This window comes from Panthera pardus, unplaced genomic scaffold (assembly GCF_024362965.1).
Source record: "Panthera pardus isolate Hobbes unplaced genomic scaffold, ASM2436296v1 HiC_scaffold_13, whole genome shotgun sequence".
Lineage (NCBI taxonomy): Eukaryota > Metazoa > Chordata > Mammalia > Carnivora > Felidae > Panthera > Panthera pardus.
The window spans coordinates 169,133,670-169,158,571 of NW_026526688.1; the positions used below are offsets into that span (position 1 = coordinate 169,133,670).

The following is a 24,902-nucleotide window of genomic DNA, read 5'->3' on the forward strand; positions in this document are numbered from 1 at the left end:
GACATTTGTATCTGGGGCAGTCATCGTGGATCCTGAGTTAGAAGCTGTATGTTAAGATGACAGAGAGACCTGATGGAAGGAACCTGAGTCCTCCATGTTTGTGGAGTTTCCTTATTAGTTGTAGATTGCCTACTTCTGCTTCCTGTTTATGAGAAGGAGAAATAAACCTCTGCCTTCTTTAAGCCACCCTCACTTTGGGCTTCCTGTTAATCCTAAATATTACAAAGATCAGAAACATATTATTCTGTGCTCCCAAAAGTATCAGAAGGGAATCCAGACAATATAAAACTTACTACTATGAAAAAAATCAATGCATAATTAAGGGAATTTAACATGGGAGCCATTATCCCAGGTCAGCAACACCTCAAGAATATCAGTTACAAGACCTCAAGAATACCAGTTAGTTATTTCTTTATCTCTTCTTTTAGTTCTCCAAATTATAAATCCTGTGATCCGTAAAAGTTCCTCAGTCATAGCCTCTCCTGCTGACTCATTAAAAAAACAGTGAAATCACTGCTTTGTTATTTTATAGTGTACTCTGGAGAATTAACTTATCCTCCTATGTTATAAGAGAAAAATTAAAAATATAGCTACTTTCAAAAATCAATTGTAAAGATTTGCAGTGCCATGAAAAATCTGGCAATTGGCCCGGACTGAAATGTATTGAATATTTTGTTGAAACCAGAAAAACATGCCCCAGCTGGACAGTGTGAGAAGAGAAGGACCTACTGTATATATTTCCTGGTCTCTCCATGCTTGAGTACTAGAGAGAAATTGCCTGCTGAAAAACTAATTTCAAAAAGGTTACTGTTAGTTACTCTAACACTCACTTCAGGTGTATGAACCACTGAAAACCACAAACGATGACAGGATTTAGGCATGTCTCCAGGGTAGCATGTTAGGAGTCACAGAGAAACAAGCCATCTGGCCCATCTGGTATGGTAGTGAGGCATTTAGTGGGGATGATGGCAGAAATGAATCAGGCATAGCTACTGGAGAGTACAAAGAATTCAGAAGATTGAGGGAATTTGATTATCTATAAATGACCTATATGTATAAGTATTGCTACTCACATACACATAATAAAAAAGAAGTTCAACAGGTATGTCTCAAAAAAAAAAGTGGAGTAACTATCTATTATCAATAATCCACCATCATTTCGTAAATTTCTCCCTAAGGGATACAAAGACAACTAACTTCAGTGCAATTCAAAGATTACTAAACATCAGTAACCACTCTGAGCATAACAATAATGGCAATATAATTTTATATAAAATTTGCTTAAATTAATTGTTAAAATATTAAAGTCTGATAAAGAAATAGACTAGTTAACTGTTGCTTTGCCTTGTTTCCTTCTGAAGGGAATAGTTTTCAAAAGCTCTCAGAAAAAAAAAATCAAGAAGTAACAATGAGAATCAGCCATATTAATAATAAATAACAATGTGTGAAACTAAAGAAAAGACACCCATTTAACATGGAGTCAGGAAGCCAAAAGGGGGCCCTCTCACATATCACTACTTGTCATCAATGGCAGACCCAAATGAAGAGATGTACCTTACATTCCCAACAGGAAAAAGCCTGTTTTACTACCCCAGAAAGAGGGAAGGTTTTCCCTTTGTCTGACAACAGCCCAGCCAATGAAGAGACTCTAAAATTCAGCCAATGAAACACCACTACACTTTCGACTCCCAGTTTACTCCACTGGGCTTTTTGTTTATAACAGCCCTTCCCAACTACCCACTCTCCTCTATAAAAGAGTGTTACTTTCTTTTATTCTCCAGACTTACCTATGGCTTTGGCTATCACATGCTTGCCCCAAATTGCAATTCCTCTGCTATTCCTGAATAAACCAATTTTGCTGGTAAAATAACTGGCTGTTTTACTTTTAAGGTTGACCTATTGGATGATGAAAAATTAATAGTACCAGATGCCTCTTTTAAGATCTTTTTTTTTTTTTTTTATTAATCCCTTAACCTATTGTGGTTAAACTTTTTTGGTCCCTTGAAAGGCGCTGATTATTATTACAAGATACCTTAACATGATTTCAGAGAGTAAATATAAAGAATAGTAAAGTTGAAAGTAGTTTAAAAACAACCACAAATAGTACTTTTAAATGGTTTTCTTTTGAAATTCTAAAATTTAGGAACTAAAAATGAAAGTAGACATACCCCAAACTAAGATTCCATTAATAATGTGTTGTTCACTTTGAACACCAGAAATACTTCTTTAAACACAAGCACTACTTTTCATCATAAAGAGATTTGAAAACTCTCTTTCCTCTTCTGGAAGAGACCAGGAAAGATAAAAAATGATAATCAATTCCTGTCATTTTAATCAAGGAGTATAACCTTTAAACCTTCACTCTCCCTCCCCATGTCTCCTTCTGACACAGTCATATGGAACAGCACTTAAAAGAGAATTATTTCAGGGGTGCCTGGGTTGCTCAGTCAGTTAAATGTCTGACTCTTGATTTTGGCTCAGGTCATGATCTCACAGTTCTCCTGAGCTGGAGCCCTGCACTGAACTCTGTGCTCACAGCAGGGCACCTGCCTGTGATTCTCTCTCTCCCTCTTTCTTCGCCCCCTCCCTTGATCTCTCTCTCTCTCTCTCTCTCAAAATAAATGAAGATTTTTTTAAAAAAAACAAAAATTACTTCAAAAAAGAAAGAGAGAGAATTATTTCTAAATTTCACCAATATTGTGGCCAGGTTTAACATAGGCCATTATGTGCCCTCTGTGCAAATTACAGAAAGGCATCCTTTCTTCCAGACTGAACCTCTTGATCTTTGCCCCCGTACATAGATTGCCACCCAGAGCATGGCCCCCACTCTCCTCCCAGCCAGGAGCCCTAGTGCAGGGCACAAACTGTCCAACAGTCCACGGCAGCCTTGCTTGCACCTAAAAGATTGAGATATTTTGCCTCGAATTCTTTTCTCAAAAAACTCTGAGAAATTTCCATCCCCTAAGTGGTTATCCTACACTTATACATCCTTTAATGAAAGAATCAGGAGAATAAATTCCTGGGAGCTTTACTTAAAGTAACAGATTTGTTCTGAAGTTTTGCAGATGCACTTCTAATATCCAACCCACTTACCCAACCACTGATTTAAGCTTTTTCTGAGCTTTACCAGCACTTAGAGGGCACAGTTTTCAAGAAAACCAGAAGGAACACAGCTAGGAAATCATTATATTCAGCTACTTTGATTTTTCTTAATCTCTATTTTGAAGATAATCCTACTTTTCCCAAGTTTTTTTTTCTATTGTGCTTTTTAAAGTGTATGTAATATTAATTCACAAGACTAAGTCTAAATGATAAGATCTTTTAAAATATTTATTTTTGAGTGTAAAGCATGCACATGCATGTGGGGGAGGGGCTGGAGGAGGGGGGCGGGAGGGGCGGAGAGGAACAAAGGATCCAAAGCAGGCTCTGTGCTGAGGGCAGAGAGCCCTAGGCAGGGCTCAAATCTTGAGATCCTGACCTGGGCTGAAGTCAGAGGCTTAACCGATTGAGCCACCAGACACCCCCCTAAGATTTTTTTAATAATTTAACTTTAACATGGCATTTTTTATCTAAAACAAGTCTACTTTTTAAATAATGCTTTGAGTCTCTTCAAAATAATGAAGTAACTTACTACCTTTAACTCAATTCACTCACTCTAGCACAAATCAAATTTTATTTTCTCACAACTCATCATGCTTACATTTTTCATGTATTGTAAAAGTTGTCTCTAACCACTGTGATCTATTTTACAACTTTTATTCAAAAAACATAAAAGAGTCTCTGAATCTTCGTTATTTCTTTTCCCCTTAGCAATATTAAAACCTGATGATGACTCATATTTCAGAGAAAATATAGAGATCCTCTTCTCATAAAAATTGAATATGTATAGATATAAAGCATAATTATATAACATATACCATATCTACACGTATATAAAATACTTGTTGAAAACCACTAAACTCACAAAAATGTAAAAATGCACCCTAATTCAAAGCAAATTTCTCTTAAAAGTAAAAGTAGGCTATAAATACGGGAATTGGGGGGGAAAACCCGATCTAAAAGATTCTCTCTGGCCATCTTTCCTCCCCTGACTCTGCCCAAAATCTCTCAACAAAATCGTAAAGAGTAACAAAGACTAGACCAGTAAAGGGCTGATCTGTCCCATTGGCTACACAAATCATCTTATCTCTTCTATTTTTTCTATCTAGTACAAACCCAGTGACCATATAGTATCATTCATTAAAAATTATGATGCATTTATATTTCAAAAAATGATAGATTAACCTTAGACTTAAATAAAAAAATATTAAGAATAATGTAAATTATAGTAAATGGTGATAACATATATAGACATACATATTCATATCTAAATTTGTATATACATACCTAATACATAATACACACAAAATAAAGGGGAGAAAGGGGGAAATGATGGAACAGAAGAATGTCAGTTAATAAATGTAGAAATAGAATTAGAAAGGGGCACCTGGGTGGCTCAGTCAGTTGAGTGACCGAGTTGGGCTCAGGTCATGATCTCACGGTTTTTGAGTTCTAGCCCCGCGTAGGGCTCTGTGCTGACAGCTCGGAGACTGGAGCATACTTAGGATTCTGTGTCTCCCTCTCTGTCTGCCCCTCCCCTGCTCATGCTCTGCCTCTCTTTGTCTCTCTCTCAAAAATAAATAAACATGAAAAAATTAAAAAAAAAAGAAATAGAATTAGAAAAATCACCATTTTGCAACTCCCTATGTGAAACTGATGCTTATACCATTGAGTGAAAAGTTGAAAAAAAAAAGCTGAAAAAAGCATCATCTCACATATCACTTGGCATTTACAAGAGGAAGGGATTCCTTTATGTTGCAGACATCTAGCAGACAGCAAATAAGTAAATAACCAAATTGTTCGTAATCTAGAATGGCACAAACAGACATCATGTGCTTCCTAACGTGATGCAACAGGAAATACACAAATGGGAAGCGGGACATTCTTCTAGACAATGAGCCCATATTCCAAAAATGTCAAGGGCATGAAAGCAAACAAAAAAGACAGAGGGACTATTGTAGATAAAGGAGATTAAAAAGACATGACAGCAAAATGCATTGCATGATTTTTGTTGGATCTTGAAGTAAAAAACTATAAGGGACTTGTTCTTTAATAATTAAAGAAATTTGAATATGAACTGCCACTTTAATAGGGTGTATGAGTAGTACTGTGGTTGTGTAAAAAAAGTTATTCTTCTTGGAGGTACATGCTAAATCATTTAGAGGTGAATTGTTATAACATCTGCAACTTATCTTCAAATAGCTCAGGAAAACATGTATGATATGCAAACACATATACACACGGATATACACACAGGAAGAGAGAAAAGTTTATGTGCAAAAATGGTAACTGGTAACTCTAGCAAAAACACGTGTTGCTTATTTGACTATTCTTTTAACTTTTATAGCACTGACAACTGTATTTCTTTTTGTTTGTTTATTTATTCTGCAAAAGAGAAAGTAAAGGAGCAGGGAAGGGCAGAAAGAGAAGGAAAGAGAATCCCAAGCAGACTCTGCACTGCCAGTGCAGAGCCCGATGAGGGGCTTGAACTCATGAACCATGAGATCATGACCTGAGCCAAAATGAAGAGTTGGAGGCTTAACGGACTGAGCCACCCAGGCGCCCCAGCATTGAGAATTTTTTAAATAAATTGTGGAAGAAAAAGAGCTAAAGGGAAAAGGAAGGAAAGTTAGTTGATCTGAAAGTTCTTCCAGATAATTTCATATAGAAGGTAGCTCCTATTATATCATCTAAATGCTATGTGAGAGGTAACATATATATCATGGTACAATACTTGAGGACATATAATAGGAAAGTGTAATAACATCTGAAGAAAATGTCCAAACAGATTAAGTCAAAGATTAAATTCAATTAACAGTTAAAATTATCTGGAGGCAGCACGGCGCCTAAACTGTACCATGTAACAGTGAATTTTAATCTCAGCTTTGCTGTTTACTAATTGGGCATGATACCTAACACTAACAGGACATTTCTTGATTTTTTTTTCTGTAAAACAGAGATAATATTTCTTGACCCATACAACTGCTCTGACAATGAAATGTTGTAATACTGCAGGTCCATGAATCTCAAATGTTAGTTGCACCAGTCACCTGGATCCAAGACCTGTCCCACTCCAAGTTTTGTAATTCAGTAGGTCTGGGATGGAGCGCGAGAATGTGCATTACCAACAAGTTCTTAGGTGGTTCTGGTCCTGCTGGTCTGGAGACCACACTTTGAGAATTCTGGCTACAAATATTCAAATTAAAAAATATGCATACCCCACCAACAACACTACAGAGAGAAAGCTGGCCCACCACCCCTCAGAGTGGCATCTATTACCTTGAATGTGCTCCTTCACCGCCCTATTGTGACTTGCACATGTTTTCTTCAGTTGGAAGATCCTCACTATTCCCATCCCTACCCTGACCCTTACCACACTCTCTTTTGCCTCTCACTTGCCAAGAACCACACACAGCATGTAAATTGCACCGACTCAGTTCCACCACTGTTTCTTCTTTGGAAATAGGGATCATATGTAAAACAAAACAAACACATACATATGTTTATATATATGTATGTATATACATACACATGTATACATAAGTTTGTATATATTTATAAATATACAAAATAAAACAAATACACATAAAATAAACTTGGTCCAAGAAAGAGAAGTCATTCCATAGAATCAAAAATCCCTGTTAATGATGTCTATTAATATTGCTCCAGTGGGTAAGGGAGGTCTGCTTCCCTCTGCTTAGGACTCCCCCAACAGCCCAGACTGATGACTTCTGTTTGCTTCAACCTTCTCTAGATTCCAATCCAACAGCAACACCTGGAAGAACAAGCTCTGGAATCGGTCTGTTCCATCGGTCAGTGCCTGGGTACACAGTGTTCAGAGTGAACTATACCTTGTGACAATGGACATCTAGCATAAATCCAAGAGCCAGCACACCTGCTGGATGTCTGCCCTGATTCCTAACTTTCATCGTCTCTTGTTAGACAAAAAGTACAGCTGGGAGTGTCATTCTGATGTTACTAGATCCTTCTCACCCCACCCCAGGGGCCTGACCTCGGGATGGTGAGACAAATCAAAATCCTAGTACTGGACTCAGAAAGTTCATTGCCATGGGCTTCGTGCGTCTTGGCTTAGATCCTCCCTTTTCATACCACTGTTCAGATCAATTCTAAGCTTACTCTGCACCTTGATTGGGGTTTTTGGGCCTCAACCCCTCATGGATGCTTATCAGAGGAAAAGAACAGCAGAGTAAAGAGCGTGGGTTCCAGAGATCCAAAGAATCCTAGTGCAATTACTAGCTAGGAGGCTTTTAAGGTCACTTGAGCTTCAGTTAGCTAATCTGTACAATGGGAAAAAACATAATTTGATTCATAAGATTAAAGGAGATAATGTATATAAAAGCACTGAGCTCATTATCTGACTACAGTAAGTATATGTTAGATTTAAAAAAATAATACTACTGATTTCAAAGGGACAATGACAATTGATAAAGGAAGGAAAAAGAAGAAAAACATTCCTATTGGTGAAGTTAAACCTTTGGCTATTCCCTGGCCAGCTTCTGCTCCACATTTCTCCCTCTACCTTAAACTCTCCCCATGCTTCACAGGCCAGTAATAGGACTTTGAAAACTAAATTAAAAATCTTTCCAATGGCTATCTTAAATTCTAAGATTAATGAATGGACATTCTGTTCCTCCAATGGTAGAAAGGCCTTTTAAGGAGTAATGGGAACAATTACTATGCTTCATGGAATTTCTTAATGGTGGAGATGTTTCCAAGGCCCTCTTTATGCAGGGCCCCGAGTGTGGAGGTTGGAAACACTGCTCCTCATAAAGCTAGAACACAGTGCTCTATTCTGCAATCTCATGAGATGGGATCCTAAGTGAGAAACCTTGTGCAGTAGAAGAGAAAACAATGGACCAAGTTAGCACAGCTAGATTTCAGCCAGGGGCTCTCACCAACAAGTTGTATGGCTTTGGACATTATTTTGAAGTTCTCACTTTCCTCACATGTAAGGTAAATATTCATTCTATAGGATCTCCTCTACCTTTCACAAATTATCGTTATTTCTGTTTTAACTTTGGCCCTGGATTAGCCTTCTAACCTGGAAGGAGAATCATATGATTGACATACAGGTTTGTTCAATTCATGAAAGTCCTGACCACAATTGTCATGAACTACATTGAATACAGAACAGAAGAAAATAATGCTTCATTAAAGTAAGTTTTATGGAAAGGTAGTTAAAAACTTCGTGGATATATACTTACTGTATTGACATTTCTATAGCTCCATTTATGCCCTAAAGAATAAAAAGAAATGCTTTTAACCTTTAAAAGATTAGTCAGGTGACAAAACAGGTTGAGCAGCATGATTTTATTTTTAAAGAATACAGAGAGAGTTGTAAACACTAAGGTAATAATAGTATTTATCACTCAGTGATACCTATAGATTTTTTAATTTCTTTTCTTTGTCAATATTTTATTTTCTACCATATGCATATTTTGCTTTTGTAATAATAAGGAAAACAAAATATTCTGAATCCTGCTCTCTCTCTTACACTCTTATACAGTTTCTCTGCCTGGAAAATAGTTCAGAATATTATACTTCTAATCTTTTCATGGCTAAAAAGAAGAAAAGCCATTCATAGTTCCCTAGCATGCCTTCCAAGCAGAACATTTTTTTCCAGGAAACTCTACCCCAGTCCTTTAAAATTCTCTTATTGAGGTCCCTTAAGTTGCTATCCTTAATTGTGACTGTTTCTCATAAAAAGTAAGTATGTGTTCAGCCTGCCGTCAAAAGGTGTTGCAGATTTCAGAGCTCAGATTCACCTCTTTTTCCTTGAACTAGTTAGGGAGGTTTTTACATTGAGTTCCCTTAACAGCTTGAAGGGAGCAGAAAAGTAGAGAGTTGACAACATGGATCCGCTCCAGGTTGAATCATGACTCTGCTATTCTCAAGCTGTGCAACCTTGAGCCTTTTACTCACCCTCTCATATCCTCAGTTTTCTCATCTGCAGAGTGAGTATACAAGGTTGCTAGGCCTAAATGAAATCCCACTTGTAAAGAGGCACAGTTCAGTATCTGAAAAGCAACGGGTGCTTATTGGAGCATTTGAAGGCCCAATAAATTTAACTATAATTAATTCTAAAATAAAAATTAGGCTCCTTCCCAAATAACTTTAGAAACTAAACTTCGACAGTCCGATCCTAAAGACAATCCCATTCTCAGCTTTTCCCTATTTTTTTTTTTAATTTTTAAGTTTATTTATTTATTTTGAGAGAGAGAGAGAGAGAGAGAGAGAGAGAGAGAGAATCCCAAGCAGGCTTAGCACTGCCAGCTCAGAGCCCAATGCAGGGCTTGAACTCTGAGATCACAACCTGAGCCGAAACCAAGAGCTGGATGCTTAACACACTGAGGCTCCAGATGCCCCAGCTTTTCCCAATTTCTGAGAGCAACAAATACACTTGAGTAACACTTTAGGCAATATTTCTGCTTTGATTTTAATATATTAAAACTCTACCTACAGTTTCTAAATTTGAAGATCCTTTAAATGCTCAAATGAACTATTCCTATTTCTTAATAAAAAGATTATTATTTCTCAGAAGTATAATTAGTTTCTAATCAATCTAACCATACAAACACAAAATTTTTCGAGCTGGAAGAAAATTTAGATGTAGGCATATCTTTTCCATTCAGACAGATGCCTGTTAATCTAAACTAATGTTTACATATTCAAAAATTAGTTTTTAACTTCCTAACACTGAAACAAAAACAGGACCATTAAATAGAATATTCAATGGGGATGGCACATGGTCTGTTAGTACATAAATTTAATCTCCCTAAAGTTAATTATCAAACTACTTCAGTAGCAACCGATGGAGTAATCCAATACAAAATGAGGACAGAGGGATGCTGGAAGGACCGTTTCCATTACCTTAAATATTTCAGACTTACTTATTAATTCGTTGTTCTCACAGAGTAAATGATACTAATGGTTACTCTTGCCAGTAATGCACTAGCCCTACTATGTGAATAGGGAAAGTACTTAGCCCATCTTTAAAAGTGGTTTATAATAATACCTACTTCACAGAGACATTGTGAGAATTAGGTGAGAAAGTATAGAAATAATTTAGTAGAATCTGAATATAATAAGGGCTCATTAAGTGTTATGCAATATTGTTATCATTACTTTTTATTGCTGAGAAAAATATAAGCACTGGACAAGTTAATTCATCAAGATTTTTTTTTAAAGAAGACTGTATCAGAATAATTTCCCACGAAAAGAACAATGTATCCTGGTCTATTTTCAAAGTTCATTCCTTGACAAATTATTCCTCTTGCTATTCCTTGGCCAGCTTAAGAGAAAACCTCTTTAATTCCCCTACTTTGGTTTTAAACCAATGGGAGTTATATTCACCTGGTTGAACTCAGTCCTTCACAGTGGGTAATTAGAAATTATTTTTCTTTTTAATCAGGAAACCATTTAAACATAAGAGAGTACAAAAGATAATGTGAAAGACACATGTAAATGAAGCAATGCTAAAATGCCAAGTTTAACGTATGTTAATACTCTGCTTTCTCTACTTCAATTCTTACTTTGCTTTCTAAAAAGTGAAATGCTACAGATAACGTCTATATCCTCAACCTGCCATTTTCTTCCCCAGTAGTAACTACTATCCTATTGTTGGTGTGTATTGTGTTCATGGCTTTTTTTTTTTTTTACTTTTATTATGTATCTAGATTCCATAAATAGTACTATTGCTAAATTTTACATAAATTATACTTTAAGTATCGTTTACAATGCACTTTTTTTTCTTAACTCAGCATTGCATTTTTGAAATTAACTGTCTACTCATGTAGACCTGGACCATTCATTATAAATCTTGCATACTAACTGTTTGAATAAATAAAAATATTCACTGGGTTTTTTTAAGTTTGTTTACTTATTTTGAGAGAGAGAGAGAGAGGCAGAGAGAGGATTCCAAGCAGGCTCAGTGCTTTCAGCGCAGAGCCCAACATATGGCTCGATCCCATGAACCCCGAGATCATGACCTAAGGAGAGATGAGAAGTCAGACACTTAACCAACTGAGCCACCCAGGCGCCTCTATTTATTCATTGTTAAGTGGATTATTTCCTGTATTACAAATTTTCTGAAAGAATATCCCTGTGCACAAATGCCTGGGTTGTTCTAGGGTAGAGAGATGGAGTAGTGTCTTGGTAAGGTAGATGATCTTCAACTTTACAAAGGATTCCCAAATTGCTCTCCAAAGTCATCAAACCAAGCTATACTTCAAGCACCGTGTGTGTGATTTCATTGACCCCCACCCCCTTACTATTATTTGGTATCATTATATACATTGAGTGTTTCTTTTCTTTTCTTTAATGTTTTTATTTATTTTTGAGACAGAGAGAGACAGAGCATGAACAGGGGAGGGAGAGAAAGAGAGGGAGATACAGAATCCGAAGCAGGCTCCAGGCTCGGAGCTGTCAGCACAGAGCCCGACGCAGGGCTCAAACTCACAAACGGCAAGATCATGACGTGAGCCGAAGTCGGATGCCCAACCAACTGAGCCACCCAGGCGCCCCAATATTGAGTTTTTCTAATTTGCTTTTGATATATATTTTCACATGTGCCCTTATTACTTGCCAATCTAATCATCTGCCAGGAATCTCATATCATTTTCTGGAAAAAGTCTGTAATACAAGAAAAAGAGCAAATGAATGCATGATTCTAACAATTCAGCAATTCATGAAAGATATCCTTTTAAATGAAAAGACAAAATCAAGGAAGGAAGGAAGGGGATGAATTAACACCTGAAAGTATAAATCTTAACCAAAAAGCATGTTCCTCTGATGAGGTAGCCAGAGGTAAACCAATACAAAAGAAATCTTAAAGTTGAATTTCTACTCTGCAATTTAGGACCAACTGGATTATACTAATGTCTTAAGAAACCACAACAGCTGTAATTTCCTCTTTGTATCTTTCAGAAGCAGGGTAGAAATATTTAAAGCCCAGTGTAAAAATTAATAAATATTGCCTGTTGAGATCTCATATTCCATTTAGCTGGCAAATCAAGATTAATCATTTATATATCAGATGAGGATAAATTAATGAGCTCTGTGTACTAGGTTGCTTTCATATAAAGGGAACTGAATACAAATTTTTCATGTTACAAATGTGCTTGCTACTGGGCCTTCATAAAAATAAAAACCACAGTGGTCCTATGAATATGAGTGCCAATATTGTTTTATACAAAGGAATATTAAACACAATAATAAACTACTACACATTCTCGCCTACCAATATTACACTCATCTCCAGAAATAAGTATAGTAAGTAACATTTGCCTAGATAAATGTAATTTTTAATTTGTTTTGTTGTTGTTGTTGCTTCTGTCGTTCTTGTTTTGGTCATTCTATTCTTGTTTATACTTTCTACCAGTGAAAAATGATAATATTCAGCTGTGTAAACTGTGTCTTCATCTGTTCTTAATCATTGGGATGTATTCTAGGTAACCTTACCACAAGTAACATAGAAACTTCTAGAAATAATGTCTATACAGATATATGGAAAAATAAAGTTGATGCCTGGTACTGGTACATTACATTCTAAGGTAGCCACAAAATTGCTTGGATCTTGATCACAATAAGACGCTGGAATATTAAAAATAATTCCATAGTGCTTTATTAATTTCACATGAGAAAAAAGGACACTGCATGTCCTTCCATTTTCATAACTTGTTTCAAAGAGGGAGTAGGGAAAAGACTGCTTTAACAGCCTCTAAAAAAATTTTTTTTTAATGTTTATTTAAGAGAGAGACACAGAGAGAGCATTAGCAGGGAAGGGGCAGAGACAGAGGGAGACATCGAATCTGAAGCAGGTTCTGGGCTCCTAGCTGACAACAGCAAACCCAACGCAGGGCTCACAAGCTGTGAGATCATGACCTGAGCCGAAGTCAGACACTTAACCGACTGAGCCACCCAGGCGCCCCTTAAAAGCCTTTTAAAATTGACAATGCTTGATCACTTGGTGTTCAATAGAGTCAATCATTTAACTAAAATTGTATTCGTAAGTATAATCATTTACTAAGATATGTTTTTTTAAAAAGCCAAATTGTGCATATCATTAATGAAGCAATGCAGTGATTTTAGGTTTTCATTTATGTATTTTGAGAGAAAGCGCGCAGGCACACATGCGAGTGAGTGGGGCAGGGGCAGAGAGAGGGAGAAAGAGAATCTCAAGCAGGCTCCTCGCTGTCAGCACAGAGCCTGATGCAGCACTCAAACTCATGAACCGTGAGATCATGACCTGAGCCAAAATCAAGAGTCAGACGCTCAACCAACTGAGCCATCCAGGCACCCCTTACTTTCATTTTGAAAACAATGTAGTAGTTATATTTCTTTTACAAATGCTATTTATGAAAAAAAAATCACACACAAAATTGCTGTAAGTTTGCCTGAGGTAAAATTATATAACTAGTAAAAGAAAACAGAATCAACACCATGGATTATATTCCTGGGTGCACAGAGCTCACACAATAACTAAACAGCATGGTGCATTTTATAGCACTGTTGAACACATTCTGTGCTTAAACTTTTTTTTAATGTTCATTTTTTTTTGAAAGAGAAAGCGAGCATGAGCAGGGGAGGGGCAGAGAGAGGGGGAGACACAGAATCTGAAGCAGGCTGCAGACTCTGAGCTGTCAGCCCAGAGTCCAACGAGGAGCTCGAACTTGTAAACCACAAGATCATGACCTAAGCCCAAGTCAGAGGCTTAACTGACTGAGCCACCCAGGGGTCCCAAACACATTCTGTGTTTAAAGAAAGGAAATAAATACAAAATTTTCCATAGTCTTATATTTAGTCCTGATCTTATTCTATTCTCAAATCCTTTAAAAAAATCCATTGATTGCATCCCCAGAATAAAACCCACTTGATCATGGAATGTAATTCTTTTTATATATTGATGAATTCTATTGGCCAGGATTTTGTTAAAGATTTTGCATTTATATTCATGAGGAATATTGTATATGGTTTCTTTTCTTTGTATGGTCTTTGATTTTGGTGCCAGGGTAATACTAGCTTCATAATGAATTGAAAAGTGTTCCCTCTCTTCTATTTTCTAGAAGAGATGATATAAAAATTAGATTTAAATTTTTTTAAGTTTATTTATTTTGATAGAGAGAGAGAGAGCGAGCGTGTGCAAGCAGGGGAGGGGCAGAGAGAGAAGGAGAGGTCCTTCTAGGTCCTGGAGCTAGACTCCCGAGTTGAGGAGGCTAAAAACCCAAGTCATCGGTGTGCTAGGTTGTACTATGCGATATCAGAGAATATCCTCCGATGGGTGTGAAGGCTTCAACATTGAGGAGAGAAAAGTGGCATATGATGGGCATTTTAAATCTATTAAGCTTAGTTACTCAACACTTTTCCCACATTTAAATAAAAGGAAGCACTATGCAAAGAAGTAAGTGAAGCTCCTCGCAGAGTTAATGAACCAAATGCTCCAAGGAGCTGAGCTACAAGTGTAGGAACCTCTCAGCGGCAACTGCTGCCATAAAATGCACACATTCAATACCACAGGAGGTAAGCTGCAGAGGGTTTTAAAACAGCTGAACGTATGTTTAATAGGGTTTGAGAGCAAAAGAACAGAGATAGCTTCAAGTGCCGTTAACAGTAATGGGGCAATAAAAAAAAAAAGTTGGAATTAGAAATAGTATGGAGTCATTGGGTGCAGGATAGCAGTTTTCAAAGGGTAATCTGGACCAGCAGCATCCATGGCACCAAGCAAGCTAGCACCCCAGTGCCGGGCTCCATGCCAGAACTACTGAATCTGAACCTCTGGGGTAGGAGGCCAGCCATCCAGCAAATGCTCTCACAAGGCCGCCAGGAGCTCTAATGCATGCTCAGGTCTGAGAACGACTGGTGTGGTGACAAGAAAGCCCAGCCACCAGAAAGTGGGGTGAGGTGACCAAGAGCACCAGCTCCCAACCCACAGCCTCTGGATCTGCATCTCAAATCTTACTTCTCGTGGTGTGAAATTGGGAAAGCACGTAAATCCTCTCAGCCTATTTATAAGTGTACGTATCTTAGAGGTGTACCATAGGGATTACCAATAACATTCACGAAACCTGCAAAATAAACAATATTAGCTATCTTTCACCATTAGCGTCATCATAGCAGGGTCTGAAGGCATGACTATTATTTCTCTGGGTATGAAGGCACCAAGTACTCAATGTTCAATGTGTTTTATAAAATAAAAAAAGAAGGTGGGTACAATTTTATAGCAAGATTTGCATATGAATAGTTGAATTAATAATAACTTCTGGGACTCAACATACTTAACACTGTTTTACATGCTTTACATATTTTAATTCATCTAATCCTATTTAATTCTTACAATAACTCTACTTTCGCCCCCACTTTACAGATGAGGAAACTGAGCTAAAAGAGGTTAAGTACAGGACGAAAAGTTCCAAAGCTAGAAAGTGGTAGAGTCAGGATTTATTTACAGATAATCTGCCTCAGAGTCTATGTGCTTAATCATTATGCTACACTGCTTCTCACAGTTAAAAATAGACTTTGATGTTTAAGGCAGAAGTTTCATTCAGTTGTCTAGAAAATACACTTACATGGAATATCCCATTCTCTGAGGGATCAGAAAAACAAAACATTCTGTCCTTATTTTTGCTACCTGCTCTATAAGCATTTCCTCTGTGTGCATTAAATGTACCCAACTGATTCCATGGGCAAGCTGGAAGCCTGAGAAGTGGGATGGCTCTTCCCTCTAAAATGGCAGGAAGAATCAGAGGCAGGAAGAGCTAACGAGAAATGTACAGTGGGAAAATTCATTGAGCTCTCCAGCTTCTAATTTTCTCAGTGCAAGGGCATTCCAGGATAACAGAACAAACTATTACCCTCCGGCAGCAACAGTATCTCTGCTGTGTCTAAGTCAGAAGCTCAGACAGTTGCATGTACTGAGGAAATAAGAGAACAGAGCTCAAGGGGAACAGGCTGATTGCTCCAAGATGCGCTGTCTATGCCTGAGCAAGGTGCCTAGATGCCTGTGTCTTGGTGGAAGGAGGCAGGTTCCTGGACCTTGCTTGGTAGATTTTACTGGGTGTTCGTCGGGGCTTTCAAAATTTCTCAGGGTTCTAGACAAGACAGATCAGACTCCAAAGCTGCAACAAAACCAGGCAGTCTTTTGGACAGAAAGCTGTAAGGCAGATCAATTTTATCCTTAACTCGTTCAATCTCTGGCTTTTGAATGCCTGCCAAATCCTTGAGGCTTCTTCAAGGTAACCAATCCAAATAATTCACTCATTGTTTCAACGCTCTCAACTGTCAGTAGTTCCAAGACACCCTGTGTTGTGATAAGAAAAAACAAAAGCAAAAACAAAAGTCTCCCTATTTATTTCCCAATGCCAGAAAACAATCTAAAATGAAATTGAGAGAATGTGAGATTAGCTTTTCCTCTTCCTATTTAGAATGAAATATTTATTGGAGCAGGTTTTTGGCAGAATGGAAATTTCAGTAAGCATGCAACTCTTTTGATTACCTCTCATTGAAAGTGGTATCTCATTTCTCACACGCACATTCCCTGAACATGTTATCTCACGTGTTATAGAAACAGACATTGAAATACCCATGTTTTACCCTATAAATTTCCCACTAACCTGTAAAGAAAAACCAGAAGCAACAAGATATCTTATAGGTCAGAGTAAAATCTTCCCTTTCACCATGACTGTTCATTATGCTGAGTTTTTCTATAATGAGAACATTTCCTCTAGCTTTATATTTAATTTGTCTACAAAGAGTTGCTAAATGAGAAGGAATTCTGAGCTTTTACTAGATGTGTAATAATATTAACATATTAGTTTTTCGGTGTGATTGTAGTACTTTTTAAGTTCAGTGAGTTTGATCTCATGTAGGAACTAAGCTTCCCACATAACAGAAGAGGAGGGGTACGTAAGGTCTACAGAACAAATTGGCTCAGTGTCTTTTGTAAGAAAGGTGTTCAGAAAACTACTCAGCAGGGAAAGCTTTCAGAAATGTCACAGAGTGAGAAAAGTACATCAAATATCCTTTTATTTTCCATTTCATATACTCCCTTTCAAAAAACTCCCAAATGTTCCTGTCATTTTTACGGATTTTTTACAATTTTACATTTTACAATTCCCAGTTGTGTCCTGGGAATTGAAGAGATGGGGGGAGTGATGGGAATTGTGGGCTCTCCCTCCCACCCCTCAATACTCCACTGAGGCAGTGTGAACAGACCCAGGGCAGAGATGTAAGGGGTGGGTACCAGTGGCACAGCGGAGAATGGACAAGCAAAGAGCATATCTGGGAAAAATGAAAAAGAAACAAAACTTCCTTTCCAAATATGGAGAGTAGAATTAAACTGTACAATGTATTAAAAAATGTTTTAAAAATGTAAAACCGGTCTCCTGCACAGATACTGCTAATTACAAGAGGACAAATAGTGACAGCCTGGTAGTTACAACCTTAACCAGGTGATCAAGATTAACATCGATAGTACTGAAGCATCCACATCGTGTGCCTCCTGATAGGGTGCACTGAGAAGAACACAGCCTCACTTCCTCAGTAATCGTGCCCAAACCACAAGGAGATATCAAACAAACCCAGACTGAAAGAGATAGTACAGAACAACTGTCCTGCACTCTCCAGAAGTGTCAAGGTGATGAAATACAAAGAAAGACTGAAGAACTGGTCCAGATTACAGAAGACAGAAGGAACATGACAACTGAATGCAACACACTTTCTGGAGAACATTGTTGGAACAGATGTCAAAATCTGAGTAAGGTCTGGGGATTAGAGACAAGTATCATTTTAACATTAAATTCCTGATTTTAATCATTGTGTTGTGGCTATGTAAAAGAATGCACTTACTTGAGGAAACCACACATTGAATTACTTAGGAGTAAGGGGTATCATGTCAGGAAATTACTCTCAAACTTTTCAGAAAAACAACAGAGAAGGATAAAGCAAAAATAGTAAAATATTCTTTGTTACATTTAGCAACTTTCTGTAAATCTGAAACATGTCAAAATTCTGTTGAAAATTTGTAACATAAAACATTAAGATAAATATGCTTCCATAGTCTAATGGGAAAGGAAAAAAGGTAGCTGAATCCATTCACAGGGAATCTCTTTGAAGGAATACTGTAGTTTCTAGACTTGCTTACCTGTCTCACTACCCCTTCTTCCTTTCTCCCCCAAATGCTTTTTTTTAATGTTTATTTATTTTTGAAAGAGAGAGACAGAGCACAAGTGGGTGAGGGACAGAGAGAGAGGAAGACACAGAATCTGAAGCAGGCTCCAGGCTCCGAGCTGTCAGCACAGAGCCTGATGCAGGGCTCGAATTCACAAACCATGAGATCATGACCTGAGCCAAAGTCGGACACTTAACCGACTGAGCCACCCAGGCGCCCCTCTCCCCCAAATGTTTAAACCTTCAGTGCTAACTTCCATTTCTACTTAAGAAAATCCCCATTCTCCTGAAACCAGTGGAATACAGTGGACTCGATCGCCTACTTTCCAAATACTGAATAACTCAGTCTAGAATGAAATAAACAGTGAGGACTGTAGATGGATGAATAGTGGTACTTTAAGGACCTGCCTGATAGGACATCCTTCCATCAGTGTGAGACAACATGCCTCCTCATTCTCCCTGATCAATTAAAAAATAAAAATTGTACTGAACTTGTACATCTCTGTTTCTACCACACACACCCCCTGAGAGTGATTTTCTGAGACCATACAGAATAGGTTCATACTAAAGAAGAGAGAGTTCCCTAAACATTGAATAATCTTCACACAGTCCCTCTTTCAGTAAGAAGACAGCACTTGTCATTACAAATGTACATTCCAACTTCTACTCTCATATTCAGCCTCCACTTTCTAAAACACAGGGAAGAGCCTATTGGTGAGGAAGAAAAATCCATCATTTCAAACAACAGTTATCTGTCCTTGCTTGCCAAATTATAGCTACCAGAAGACCCAGAAGAAACTCTGGAATTATAGATTTTCTATACCTTAGTCTGGATAAATACTCCAGGTTGTGTGTTCTCATAGGGGTCAGTAGGAGAGCATATCACCAACTGCAGGGGATTTGTAGGGGGAATAGATATGGACTGAGGGTTTGGAACTGCCAATCTCCAACTTACCTCTGGGATCTTTCTTCGATGTTTCCTCTTCTACGAATCCATTCCTCATCCTAACATCTACTCTCCATTCTCCTCTCGTGACACCTCTCCATTTCTCCCTTTGTTTCCATTCCAATTGCCACCACCCTAGTTCAGGGTCCCTTGACTATAAGCTTAGACCTTAAAACTAAAAGGAGCCAATTATAAAAAGTCTTGGAAGATAAATAAAACTCAATCCAATGTCATGAAAAGAACTATACATATTAGTACTAGCAGGAAAAAAATTTGAAAATAATTTGAAGTAAAATAATACAGTAATAGATTAGCTGAAGCCAATCAAATGGATCAAATATAACTTCTGCATGTGAGGAGAAATGTGAGGTAATGGGGACTTGAATCTTGAGGACTGAGGCCCATTGACAGCCAAAGATCTAAAACAAATTTCAAGGGTATCCGTAGTTCCAGAGCTCAGATGTCTCAGTTGATATCTCTGGTTAATATTCAGTCTTAGCTAATTTAAAGTGTAACCTCCAGAAGTACTTGGAATGCTAACCGTAAAATTGTTTGGATGGCATAATTGTTTCCAAGAGAATTAGTAGCTTTAAACTTGGAGAATTAAGTCTATATATGACTAAGTACATCAAACCTATAAGTACTAATATCTTTTAGTAAAGTTTAGAAATAATAATCCAGAGAATTGGACCTACTACAAAAATATGTCATGTTATGATTCCAAATTAAATTGATGGGACAGGAAAATTGATTTATACCAAAGATTTTATGCTGAAATCCATCAGTTATTTGAAAATTTGAGAAAGCCTAAGACTTATTTTCATAAGTTAAATTTATCTTATTATAATGGTTACTTAAACACTTGAAAGCCTACAGATGACTGAAGGACTTAAAAAGAAAACAAAATTCAACTTCATAAGTGTAGTTTAAAATGCTTAAAGTCATTTTAGTTTATGAATGGAATCAAACATTAATCAACCATGTCCTCAAAAGTAATTCTTAAAATCTGCTAGATTTTTAAATAGAATAAAATGATCAAGTTGAATTTTATTTTTTTAAGTTTATCTATTTTGAGAGGGAAGGAGAGAGAGAGAGAGAGAGAGCAAGGGAGGGGCCAAAAGAGAGGGAGACAGAGAGTCCCAAGCTGACTCCACACTGTCAGCACAGAGCCGGACGTGGGGCTCAAACCCACAAACCATAGATCATGACATGAGCTGAAATCAAGAGTAGGATGCTTAACCGACTGAGCCACCAAATGCCCCGATCAAGTTGAATTTTAAAGCTTAAAAAAGAACTCTATTTTTTAACATATGTATTTAGTACATTAAATACTAATTTTTAGAAGATAAAGTTTGCTTCAGATAGTCCTTTCAGGATCCAAAAGCCATTGTCAAGAACACAGAAAACCCCCATGGACAACAGGGCCCCAATAGCTTCCTAGCAAGGTCTGGGCCTTTTCCCACAAAGTACAATCTGTGTACAGCTGACAGACTTATGTTCCCCAAATGCCATTATATATTGTCTCTCTTCACACCTCAAATTCTCTGATCTTTCTGTTTTCTGATGTGAACAGAAGGGGGAAAAGCTGAAATAGAAGATCTTTCTGTGTTTCTACGTCATCCATTGCCCATCTCTTTTTCATCTCTCAGATTCTATTTGTTTTTAACCAGGAAGTCACTTTAACAACTAAGTTACTACCTCATTAAATTAATTTCCCTCTCTATTTTCAACTGTCCTCAATTCAATATTATTTTCAATTAGCATTTAATAAATTTGGGGCTAAGCCTCAGCAGTTACAAACCTGTTTAATCAAGCCTGTTTCTAAAAAGAAGTAAAATCTTTTTTTTCTTATACATATTTAAAACACTATTTGACCAAAACATAGTTCCACTACAATGTCCATGAAGAACTCCAAAATTTTAATAATGCAACCTTGAGAATGATTTCTGAGATTTAACTGAAAGTATACCAGAGAATGTAGGTTGCCTACTCTCAAATCCACTCTCTTCTTCCTCAGAACCTCATGTTTTATCCAGGTACATTGCCAGATGAATAAAAAACTAAATTTACCAGCCTCCTTTTCAGCTGTGGCCATGTGACTGAGTTCTAGCCAGAAAGATACGAGCATAACTTTTAGGTAAGATTTCAGTAACAGATGCTTAAAGCATGCTGGGATCCCTTTTTATCCTTATTCCTTTCCCCATCTTCAATGTGGATGTTCTGGCTGGCACAACAGAAGCCAGACAGGACCCAGAGGTGACCTTGAGGATGGAAACCACTTGTAAACATGGCAGAGCAGAAAGGGGAGACCCTGGACCTCTGATGACAGTATAGAGCCTATCTTCAGACTTTTTTTATATGACAAAGAAACAAACTTCAACTTCGTAAAAACCACTGTTATTTTGGGGTTTTCATAATATTATGGGCAACTGAATCTTATTCTAAGTGACACATACAGGCATATTTTTTAACATCTTTTTTAAAAAAAAATTAATGTTTATTTATTTTAGGGGGGCTAGGGGCAGAGAGAGAGAGAAAGGGAGACACAGAACTGAAGCAGGCTCCAGGCTCTGAGCTGTCAGCACAGAGCCCGATGCAGGGATCGAACACACGAACCGTGAGATCATAACCTGAGCTGAAGTCCGGCGCTTAACCGACTGAGCCACCCAGGCACCCCTGGCATCTTAATAAATACTACTAATGAGTATTCCTCCCAACAAGTCTCTGAAAATCAATAAATAGAATCCTGCATTAAAATTATATATCCAACATTTGTGCTATTTGTCATACAAGTGATAAATTAAGTAAACTTGTGTTATTTGACTATACAAAAAAAGAAGGCGTTAGGAATATGCCTCTGATACCTAAAATCATTTAATTTTCTGTCACTCGGAGTAGAAAGAGATGTTGGGTTAATTAAATGGTAATAATTTATTAACTAACAAATTTATTAACTAAAATTTGTCTATTACATTGTAATAAATTACCTCATGTATTTCTCACAATATTCCTATAAAATCGACATTATAATTATTTTCCATTTTACAGATGAGGAAACTGAGGCAGAGAGAAATTAGGTAACCTGGTAAGAGATAGAATGTGAATATGAATCTAGCTGTTTGATTGCAAAGCCTCCATGTAACCCACTAAGCAAACCTGAAGTTCAGAAAGGTTTTTAATGGCATTCCCCAAATCAAGCCACTAGAAACGGCCAGAACTGAGATGCAAACCAGGTCTTTTGAGTCCAGTGATTTTCATTACATCAGTGTTGATACCAATGAGGTTTTTAGATTAATCATACATTTTCTCTGGGCTACTGAAATGTATAGTAGCTTTAAAAGATAAATGAAACACTTCCATTAATTAAGCATATGCTCAAATATAACATACGTAACATTTCAAAGCAAGTAGCAAAGGCAATCTCCCCTCTTTGAATGTCATAAATTGATTCAATAGGAAATCGACTCAACATCTAAAAAGTTCAAATACAGACATTATCTATGTCTATAGTTATATCTATACTATACAGAGAAAATTATCTATATTTTTCAGATTAACATGTCCTTTATTCTCCATAGTCCCATAAGTATTACTAAAAATTCCTCATGTTATGTTCAATTTTTTCAAAAACTACCTATTCCATGTGTGTGGGTAGCTCAGTGAGTTAAGCATCCGACTCTTGATTCCAGCTCAGGTCATGACCTCTGGATTTGTGAGTTCAAGCCCACATCAGCCTCCACACTGTGAGAGTGGAGCCTGCTTGGGATTCTCTCCCCCTCTCTCTTCTCCTTCCCCACTCATGTTCTCTCAATCTCTCGTTCTCCCTCCCTTTCAAATAAACTTAAGAAAATAAATAAAATAAATAAAAATAAAAATCACCTTTTTCTCTGCTAATTGAACAGATCTTTGTCCTTTCCAACTTGGAGTCTCTGCTTCTAATTCATGCTCTTCATTCTGTTATCACAAGGATCTTTTTAAAGCCCAATTTTATTCTGTGTCCAGACCCCACACTGCCTCTCATTTCATTCTGTGCATACAGTCCATCACTTTTGCTGGTTTGCATGGTCCTCCCTAATTTGGTTCCTGTGCATTTATTCAAATTTATCTCTCAGTATTTCCCAAACTACGGGTTTCCCTTTGCCTCCTGCACTTTGTAGATCAAGAACAAGTCAGAAGCCAACAGGAGCCGGAAGGAGGTATAAGATGAAGCCAGTGGGCACTGGAAACTGAGGGGTGATGCAGGCCACAGATTGCAGCTGCCTCAGTTAGACAGTATATGACTTCTGAAAGCATGAGCATCAAGCGGGAGTCAGAATAGCATGGATGCAGGAATAGGAGGAAAGAGGTTCCAATTTAACAGGCTGAGGTCAGTTTTAAGAGTACAAACCAAATGGGAAAAAAAAATAGACAAGAGAAAAAGGCAGGGAAGAGGGGCCCACATTTAAAGTCTGGCATAGGGAAGCCCATCTATACAAAAGTCCAAGCGTCTGCTCTCCTACTTAGCACTTGCTCACTGTGCTCTCACCTCCAGTGTCTCTAGCTCCACAAACCTTGAACCTGCAGTCACTTCACTTCCTTTACATCCTTTCTTTATAGTGTTCCCCTACCTTCTTTTCTTTGGGGGATGACTAAAATGTAACCCTGGATTGATTCTCTTTCTCCATTTGGTAGATTTCCTTAGAGTTCAAAGTTGCCAAGAAACTACGGTGATAAATAATTCCTCTTTCCAGCAGATGTTGTTTCCGATTTTTTAGGGTCAGAGGGAGGAAAAAAACATTGTTATTCTCCAATAAATCTGCTAAACACTGCAGTGAATTATGAACCCGAGCAGAGGCTACATCATCCAAGAGGCCAAAACACAACTGGCAAATATTTCATAGTTGAAAGTTATGGCTTATTTCAGTTAATCAGGAAATCATTTTTTAAGCCTGGCATTGTTTCTAAATTAAAAGTCATGGAGTTACAAAACTGTATTTATAATTATATTTATCTCATTTACTGTTATACTCAATTGTTCAAAAAAAGTTCTGAGATTTTCATCTCTTTCAATAGTTTTTTCCTCAGTATTGTCATCTTTCCTCCCTGAAAGAGCACCTAATTGACATGGCAAGAAAAAAAAGAGATTTTCTTGGGTGTTTCTTTTTATTTCCAATATTGGCTTTCTGGGCAACATCAAGGAAATATATTATAATAAAAGTTCTTGCTTTTAGTGGTTATCCTTTCCATATAACAAATACCACACTTTTTTCAAGATAAAAGCCATCACATCCAGTAGAAACAAACTGTTAGTATATCTTTTTTAGATCTATAACAAAGCCACATATAAACAAATTTGAAGAGTTCTAGATACAATGTGAAAACCCAGAAATGCTTTGTAATACACTCAATATATACAGGTGTAGACTACATTTCCTTAGAGTATGATATATATTTATATTTGTTTACATAATTATTTGACTAATGTCGTAAGTTCTATAAGGGCCTGAAACTTATTTGTTTTAGCTGACTACTCAATCTCCAATACTCAGCTCAGTATCTAGAACATGGTGGGCACTCAATAAAGTGGAGAAAAAGCATCTCTAGTTATACATAACAACCACACCAAGGGACAGAAGGAAACTTTTGAAAGTAATAGATATGTTATCTTGAACGCAGTGATGGCTTCACAGGTGCA

At 37.3% G+C, this 24,902-nt stretch overlaps 1 protein-coding gene across 3 annotated transcripts in view; it reads right to left on the minus strand.

Annotated features, from left to right (window-relative positions):
- The window catches only part of GRXCR1 (glutaredoxin and cysteine rich domain containing 1), a 308,216-nt gene that overhangs the window by 278,009 nt on the left and 5,305 nt on the right, over positions 1-24,902 (minus strand). Inside the window, exon 3 of one of the 3 annotated variants that reach the window (XR_002071033.2) lies at positions 6,755-11,751. The exons of the other annotated variants lie outside the window; for them this stretch is intronic. The gene's annotated coding sequence lies outside the window, so the exon portion shown is untranslated. Of the gene's footprint in view, positions 1-6,754; positions 11,752-24,902 lie in introns of those variants that run through there. 3 annotated transcript variants of the gene reach the window in all.